Source organism: Gavialis gangeticus, unplaced genomic scaffold (genome assembly GCF_001723915.1).
Source record: "Gavialis gangeticus isolate Ggan-Ray unplaced genomic scaffold, GavGan_comp1, whole genome shotgun sequence".
Classification (NCBI taxonomy): domain Eukaryota; kingdom Metazoa; phylum Chordata; order Crocodylia; family Gavialidae; genus Gavialis; species Gavialis gangeticus.
Genome location: NW_017729022.1, coordinates 150,239,624 through 150,249,240, shown reverse-complemented (window position 1 = coordinate 150,249,240; position 9,617 = coordinate 150,239,624).

Sequence of the window (9,617 nt, the reverse complement as noted above, 5' to 3'; positions counted from 1 at the left end):
ACACTGTTTTGGTGAGAAAATACTTAAGTCTCTTACTGTTCAGAAAATACCAAAAATATAAAAAATAAAGCACCCATTTCAGCAAGCACTCCATTTCAGGAGGCACTACTTCACAGTCAGGGCAGCTAGGATCTGGAACCAACTTCCAAGGGAAGAGGTGCTCGATCCTAATTCGGGGGTCTTCAAAAGGAGGCTAGATAATCACCTGGCTGGTGTCATTTGACCCCAGCATTCATTCCTGCCCATGGCAGGGGGTTGGATTCAATGATCTGCTCAGGTCCCTTCCAACCCTATCAACTATCACCCTATCAACCATCAAGCACATGGAATTAGTTTTCATGTATGAATAGCACAGGACTACAAAACTATGCAAATGTTGGTATCAGGGGCTTGATTAGTTGCAATTTCAGGGGTTTTTAGACCATGAGAGATTGAGTGCAGTCATTTTAATGAAGCATTGGATCATGTGCTACCTTTCAAAAGGACCATTGCTAATCAACCTATTTACAGCTATGCAGCCTGGGAATTTCATGTGACTGTTCACATATGTATAGTCTCTCACATATATAAACATGCCTAAACTGTATTACGTCATTTCTAGTACACTCAGTTCCACTCTTAGGTTTTCAGATTCTAAATTGTTAGATGTAATACAGGGATAAGGCCAAACCCAAGAAAACGTTGTTGAAATTAAAAGTTACATTTAATTCAGATTTAAATTCCATAGAATCATATAATCATAGAAAAGTAGGGCTGGAAGGGACCTCCAGAGGTAATCTAATCCAACCTGGATCATCCCTATCTAAACAACCCTATACAAATACATTGTCTAACCAACTAGCAAAGACATAGTTCTAGTAGCAAGTTGTTGTTTTTTTAAATAAACAAAATGTAATTTTATGGCTAGTTCACTTGACAGAGTTCCTTAGTACATAAAAATCAGCTTTGGTTAAGTAAACGGCACCACCTTCCCACCCAAATGGAGCAAATAATAATTCGATCAATAACATATTTAGTGAACTTAGCCTTCTCATCTGAATGAATGTCTTCGTTTCATTTACCTTTAAGGAGTAAAACTTAGGTTTAAGTGGCTTAATGTGTAGATTCACAGATTCATAGACTGTTAGGTGTTGGAAGGGACCTTGTAGATCATAGGGTCCAGTCCCTCTGCACTAGGCAGAAAAAGACAACTGGGATCAAGTGACCCCAGCGAAGTGACTGTCCAGTCTCCTTTTGAAGATTTCCAGGGTTGGTGACTGCACCACCACAGGAGGGAGTTTTTCCACAGTCTGGACACCCTGACTGTGAAGGAGGTTTTCCTGGAATTGAGCCTGAAGCAGTCTTCCAGGAGTTTCTATCCATTGCTCCTCGTCTTCCCCGGGGGTGCCCTGGTGAACAGCTGTTCACTGAGTTAATCTTGTGGCTACGCCAGACAAGAAAGCTGATATTTTTAACAGTTTCTTTGCCTCTGTTTTCTTGAACAGGGACTGGGATATCCCACCTACCAGAGGTAGGGACAATCTTGGGGACAGCTCTGTCTGGCCTTCAGTCAGTGCAGATGTAGTTGGGGATCTTCTGGAAGGGCTAGACATTTTTAAATGTGCAGGTCCAGATGCCCTCTACCCAAGGGTGTTGAGGGAGCTGGCAGGGGTCATCGTGGAGTCCTTGGCCCAGCATTCATGGTCATCTGGCCAGGTGCCGGGGGATTGGAAACTGGCTAATGTGGTCCCAATTTTCAAGAAGGGGAGGAAGGAGGACCCAAGTAAATATAGGCTGGTAAGCCTCACCTTGGTGCTCAGGAAGATCTTGGAGAGAAGCATCAAGGAGCACATCTGTGGGGTGCCAGCAGGGGAGATCATGCTCAGGGGCAATCAGCATGGGTTCATCAAAGGCAGGTCCTGCCTGACCAACCTGATTGCCTTTTATGACCAAGTAACTAAATCCTTGGATGATGGTGTCTCTGTGGACGTAGTCTTTCTAGACTTTATGAAGGCCTTTGATACTGTCTCTCACCCCATCCTCATCAATAAATTAAGCAACTGTGGCATTGATGCCTGCACAGTTGGATGAGTAAAAAATTGGCTGATGGGGCAGACCCAGAGTGTAGTGGTGGACAGGTTGTACTCAAACTGCCGAGATGTGAGTAGTAGGGTACCCCAGGGCTCGGTCCTCGGGCCCGCGCTGTTTAACATCTTCATCAGGGACTTGGATGAGGGGATGGAAAGCACGCTGTCCAAGTTTGCTGATGACACGAAGATGTGGGGTGAGTTGGACACACTTGAAGGGAGAGAGAGGCTGCAACTTGATTTAGACAGACTACAAAAGTGGGCAGATGAGAATAGGATGGGGTTCAACGTAGACAAATGCAGGGTGCTACACCTTGGGAGAAGGAATCCGCAGCATACCTACAGGCTGGGGAGTTCCCTGCTTGAAAGCACAGGGGCGGAAAGGGATGTTGGAGTCATTATTGACTCCAAGATGAACATGAGCCACCAATGCCAGACCTCAGCCAGCAAGGCCAGCCATACCTTGTCATGCATCCAAAGGTGCATCTCAACCCGATCCAGAGAGGTGATACTCCCCCTCTATGTGACTTTGGTCAAGCCGCAGTTGGAGTACTGTGTCCAGTACTGGGCGCTGCACTTCAAGAGGGATGTGGCCAACCTGGAGAGGGTCCAGAGGAGGGCCACCCGCTTGGTGAGAGGGCAGCAGGACAGGCCCTACGAGGAGAGACTGAGGGACCTGAACCTGTCTAGCCTCAGCAAGAGGAGGCTGAGGGGGGACCTGGTGGCTGCCTACAAACTCATCAGAGCAGATCAACAGGAAATAGGTAGAGCCCTTTTCTCCCCAGCACCACCTGTGGTGATGAGGGACAATGGTAATAAGCTGATAGAGAATAGGTTTAGGTTCAAGATCAGAAGGCAATATTTTACAGTTAGGGTGGCCAGAATCTGGAACCAACTTCCTAGGGAAGTGGTCCTTGCCCCTACCTTGGGCAAATTCAAGAGGAGGTTGGATGATCACCTCTCTGGGATCTTGTGAATCCAGCATTCATTCCTGCCTGTGGTAGGGGGTTAGGCTAGATGATCTGTTCAGGTCCCTCATGACCCTAACTACTATGAAACTATGAGTTCTTGATGTACTCGCTTGATGTAGCAGTAAGTTGATCTTACAGGAGTTTGTCGCCATTATTCATGGTTTTCCGCAAGGGTCCCCTGGTGAACAGTTGTTTGCTGAGCCCTTGATGTATTCCCCTGATGCAGCGGTAAGCCGCTACCAAGTCCCCTCTCAGCCTTCTCTTCTGTGGGCTGAAGAAGCCCAAGTCCCTCAGCCTCTCATCATATTGCTTGTCTTGCAAGTCCCTGATCATATGGATGGTTCTTCTCTGGACCCTCTCAAGTTTTTCCATGTCCTTGTTGAAGTGTGGCACCCAGAACTGGACACAGTACTCCAGCTGCAGTCTCACCAGTGTAGCATACAGTGGGAGTATCACTTCCTTAGTTTTGCCTGAGATACAATGGTTAATGCATGCCAGTGTGTTGTTTACCCTGCTGGCCACAGCATCACACTGCCAGCTCATGTTCACGCAATGGTCAATCACTACCCCTAGGTCCCTTTCAGCCATGGTGCTAGTTGAATTGTTGCCACTAAGTCTGTTGGTATGTTGGGGATTGTTTGCCCCCAGATGGAGCACCTTACACTTCTGAGTGTTGAACTTCATCTGGTTCTGGTCCGCCCAGCTCTCCAGCCTGTCCAGGTCCTCCTGTATCTGCAACCTATCTTCTGGCATGGCCACGCTCCTGCATAAATTGGTGTTGTCCGCAAACTTGGCCAGCAAGCTTTTCATCCCCACATCCAAATCATTGCTAAAGGTGTTGAAAAGCACCAGTTCAAGCACAGACCCTTGAGGGACACCACCGGCCACTTCTTGCCAGGATGACACAGATCCGTTCATGAGAACTCTCTGAGTCCTACCATGCATCCAGTTTTCCACCCACTGAACTGTTGAGCAGTTAAGCCCACAATCTTCCAATTTTTTCACAAGGACATCGTGGGATACTAGATCAAGAGACTTTTGGAAGTCTAGGTATATAATTTCCACCTTCTCTCCTGTGTCCAGGTGGCTGGAGACCTGTTTGTAAAAGGAGATGAGATTTGTAAGACAAGACCTACCCTCAACGAAGCCATACTGGCTGTCATTCAGAACCTTACCCTCAACGAGCATATCACACATAGATTCTTTAATGAGTTTTTCCAGGATTTTCCCTGGGATGGAGGTTAGGCTGATTAGCCTATAGTTGCCTGGGTCCTCCCTCATCCCCTTCTTGAAGATGGGCACAATGTTGGCCCTCTTCCAATCCTCAGGCATTTCCCCTGTGTGCCATGATTTCTGAAAAAGTTTTGCCAGGGGTTCTGCAATGACCTCAGCCAGCTCCATCAGCACTCTCAGGTGAAGTCCATCCGGTCCTGCTGACTTAGAAATGTCTAACTTTTTTAGTTGGTTTTGCACCAGCTCAGCATCCACAGTGGGAAGGCTATCATTCCCACCATGCCCCCTGTGATCCTTATCTCGCTTGTCTTTCCCTTTCATCTGCTGAAATACTGAAGCAAAGTGGGCATTCAGGAGTTCAGTTTTTTCCTGAGTGTCCATTACCAGCTGTCCTGAGGTGTTAAGCAGAGGCCCCACGCTTGTTTTCTTTCTGTTCCCTACATACCTAAAGAAGGACTTCTTGTCCTTGACTCCCTTGCCTAGCTTAAACTCAGTCACTGCCTTAGTTTTTCTAATCATTTCCCTACAAGTGTGGACCACTGTTGTATAGTCCTCCTTGAGGACTGTCCCTAGCTTCCACTGTATGTACGCCTCTTTTTTCTTTTTCAAGTGGACCACAGTGTCCCTACTGAGCCAGGAGGGCCAGCCTTTCTGCTACCTTTCCTCTTTATGGGAACTGCTTTCTTTTGTGCTTCAAGGATCGCGTCCTTGAGGAACGACCACTTTTCATGCACCCCATTCGCCTTCCATCCCTGGTCCCACATGGCCTCCCCTACTAACGCCCTGAGCCTGTTGAAGTCAGCATTTTTGAAGTCCAGGACCTCAATCCTGCTAATTGATTTGTCAACCTTGTGGTGGACAGTGAACCTGGTGAGCTCATGGTTGCCATCACCCAGGCTACCCACAATGTTCAAGCCACACACCAGATCATCTCCTTTGGCCAAGACAAAGTCTAGGAGAGCAGTACCTCTGGTTGGCCCTTACACTTCCTGGGTCAGAAAGAGCTCCTTGATTACAGTTAAGAAACTACATGACCAATCCGACCTAGCTGAATGTTCATCCCAATCTATGTCTGGGTAATTGACGTCGCCCATGACAGTCAAGTGTCTTGCATGCGTAGCCTCTGTCAGTTCCTGAGAGAACTCCAGATAGGTCTAGTCAGAGGAATAATTGTGCTAATGTTTGTCACACTGTAGGTGTGTGCTGGCAATTTGACTCAATATAACTAGCTGACAAAAGCAAGCCATTTAAAACAACTCTTATTAACCTTTCAAATGAAGCTGGTCATTACAGAAGCCTCAAACCATCACCTTAGTCTTTGTGCTGCTGTTAAAACCATTTTTCCCCTGTCCTTTTGGAATCACTGCCATTTGCCAATGCCTACTTCTGAGGTCCAGTTAAAAAAGGCAGACTGACCCTGCTGCAGCATCTAGGGTATGGTATACATTCATGGTACTAGATAAGAAACATCTCAAATGTCTTCATTTAGTTTTCTATAAACCACACAGATTATGATACTTCCTTTTTTTTGTAACTGGAACTGTGGAGTGGGCCAGGACTGTCTGAAGGCTCAGTTATTCCTTACTGATACATGTCTTCAATAGCCTGCAAGTTTTTTCCTCCTTTGATATGACAAGAACTCCCTGGTGTTGGCTATGGATTTAGGACCCAGTTGCCCTATTCAGGCTGTGGGGGGGAAGACCCACCCTCAGGGCCCGACCAGGACCTTTCCATTCAATAATAGGGAAATTTATTAATACACAATGATAACAGAAAAGAAACAATACATGCAATCAAGCAGTTCTATATATCTACCAATTCTAGGGCTATCATCAGAGTCAAAAAACGTCTGGCCAGGATGCAGGCTTCCCTCTTAGGCTATTTCTTATGTGTTAGATGTCAGCATGTCAGCAGCCTGGAGGTCGGCCCACCCCATATCCCCTTCAGCCGGTGGTATACCCTCTGTCCATGGTGGCCTTGGGGACCCCTCCTAGGAGATGGGGATGAGAACCTTTCTCAGGGACCCTCCCGAGAGGAAGGATGGGGAGGAGGAGGAGCCGGGTGGAGGACTCTTCATTACTCTCAAGTCTCTGCTTTTGTATTCTCCTTCCCTCCTGATGACTCCTCATCTGTGGCTGTTGCTCTCTGTGGTCAGCATACTGTCCACATCCTGTTCCATCAACATATTCCAAGCCCATCGCATGCACGCATACTAATTTGGTCATTGTGGTACTTCTCCAAATTTGGTCTTCCCTGCAAACCAGGACTCTTTTTTTTGTGAATTATCCAGCTCTTGTTTTAGATCTCTTTCTCAGCTTCCATCTGCTCTTATTTTTATTCTTTTTGGACAGTTTTGATTTCTGTGACAAGCCTCCTTCTTTGCTCAATTTTGCTTCAGTCAAAATACTGCTTCTTCTACCAGTATTTCATCCTTTGAGTGGCTAGCTAAAAAATCTTATATTTAAATTCAATTTCCACAAACACTCATACAGACAACTTTTCAGTTCCCCATTTTTGCTAGTATTATTAACAAGTGAATGCAAGAGGGGCTTGAATAAAGAATGTTTAGTTGAGAATGAGACCAAATATCTCCACAGATTTTTTTAAAACATTCACACAACTGTATTTTGTGTTGAGATCAGGACAGATTATGGTTCAAATAGTTGACAGTGGGAGATATATGACCCATTCATGTTTCTAATGCTGTGTGAAACTGATCTTGCTTATATGTTTAATTAATTTCCTCCATGTCTTCAAAAGTCTTGCCTCTTTAAATTATAAGATCTTTGGGGTTGGTGGGGGGGTAGCATATGGATCCTTGATGTAATTTGTGCCTTTGAAAACCATTGTGATACTAATAATAAATAATAGTGAGTAAATTTGTAACATTACCCAGTGTAGAGAGATTGAATGCAAGAACTGCAAATCCCAAGCATTTAAAATGAGTTGGGACTGCCAAAAATCATAACGCTGTCTTGAAAGTCATACTATTTTAGAAGTAATAACTTTGGGGTTCTCATTTGCCTTCTGGTTTTTAAGTTTCAGAGTTCATGTTTTTGACCTTTCTCTGCAATCAGAAGGGCAACTTGTTTTTCTTTAAAAAAGTGAAAGGTGGGAGCCATTCATAATCACACAACCCCACAAACTGCAAGAAAAGAAAAACACCAAACATTGTGAGATTCATGCTAAAAAACACAGAAGTTAATTGTGCCAGGATCCTCTCTTCCAGCCAGCATAATGATGACCCAGACAAGAAAGAAGCCCCTGTTTTTGTATTTAATTTCCACTTTTTGGAATTAATACAACTATGCATTTTGATCACAATTTGGCTTCCACTGGAGCCACTGAAGACTTTGGTTGATTTCAATGAGAGGTGGAGCAGGTCCTTTTGTGAGGTAATGCACTTTTTAATACTGATGTGCTTGGAGAATAATTTAATTCTCTGTTTAGAATTTGAATATGGAACACATAATGGAAAAAGAACCTCAGTTTCAGTTACTACCAGAGCCAAACTAATTCATTGGCTAAGTCCAAACATAGCGATGACATTAAAAACCTGAATAGCTTCTAAATAGCTTTGACAGTCTGAGTGAAATGTGGGATAATGAGCTTAATACTTTGCCAGACCATCAACCAAAGGACGCACACACACTCACACATGGCATTGTAATATAATTTACACAAAGAAGTGTGTGCGGGGGTTGGTTGATATTAAGAACATGGATGAATTGATTTAAATACAGACATGGTTTAAATTAGATTCAGTTAGACTAAATTTGATTAGAAGACACTTTTTTGCGCTACCTACTGGTATGAAATATTTGACTCATTTTAGAGTCAGGTAATTGCTGCAAAATGTTATTGTCCAGAAGTCCCGTGGGCACAGTATCTGTAGATCCAGCTGTTGTCCCTATTTAGCATGTTCAATCAAACATGACTCAAACCAGGACTCCTGCAGCACTGGGAACAAATGCGTCAGTTCATGGCCTGTTTATGCTCTGTGCCAGTGATAGTCATTACTCTTAGCCTTAGCGACAGCAAAATGAGCACCTACATTAAAGACACGGTGTGCAACTAGCACTTGGCAAAGCAGGACAAACACAGCATGATAATTGCATTCTCAGTGTTTGTCCGCTTTCACCCTATTGACATTTACATGTGGTCCCAGCTTGCCCATTTTTAGTCTAAATGCTTATTTACATGTTCACTGAATCAACCCTGTGGAACGTGCAGTCACCAACAGTTATAAGAATGCCATATGGTTCCAGCACTGAGAGACTGAGTAGCGTTAAGTCAGTGATAACTACAATCGTTGCCTTAAATTCATCTACTCCAACTCCATCCTGATTTTTTCTTGTCTGGCTTCCACCTTCTCTTGTCCATGAATATTGTTTTCCCCAAGCTCTTATAATATCTTTTTTGACCGTATATCTCAGGGCCACAGCTCCCTCTGTTCACTCACTGAATTCTGTTCCTTTTGATGCTGTTAATTATACATCTGGTGAAATGCTGTCCTCCCATGACTTTGTGAATTTATTTTCCAGTTGTAATCTGTCTTGCATGTTTCACTCTTAGTGAGTTTTCCTCCTCCCCTTTCTCTGTCATTAAGGGTGACCCACTAGGCTACGTCTTTGGTTGCTTGTTTTTCTGCCTCCACACACTTTCTCTTTTCTTTTCTGTAATGTTATTCACTCAGATTCAAGTACCCTAGCACCTAAGGACTTTTATTAGCTACTGCCAGAGCCACCATTTCTCTGAGTTCTATAGATTCAGAGAAATGTGGGAATGGAAAAGAGCTCAAAACACCATTTAACTTACACTCAGACAGGATCAAGCATACCTAGACCAAGGTTTGTCTATTGCCTGTTTTAAAAAACCTGTGAAGACTGAGATTCCAGAATCTCCCTGTATAATGTGTTCCAGCTAATATCTTTTTATTGGACCCACTTTAGAGTTGGAAGTAATATTAGACAAACTTTTGGTTGCAAAATGTTTTTCTTCAGTCTGGGAAAGAAGCAGATACAGCCTAAACTAAATATCAGTTCCAACAGTTATTTTGTTTAACCCCATTATTTTAATGAAAGTAATTACCTAAAGCAGGATTACTTAAAGACATGGAAACAAACCTCTGGAGCAAAGAGAAATTATCAGAAGCAGTTACAGATTAAAAGAATAGTTACTATAGAGAAAACTAATTACATAAAATGTTAAGAACAATAAAAAGGGGAGAGAGCCATTATTACCTGAGAAGCACGGAGAGGCTAGCACAGGGGGCAGGTAAATTGTAATGAACCATAAAAATCTTGCCTATGGTAAGTTTATGGTTTTTAGTATCCAGTAAAGTTAT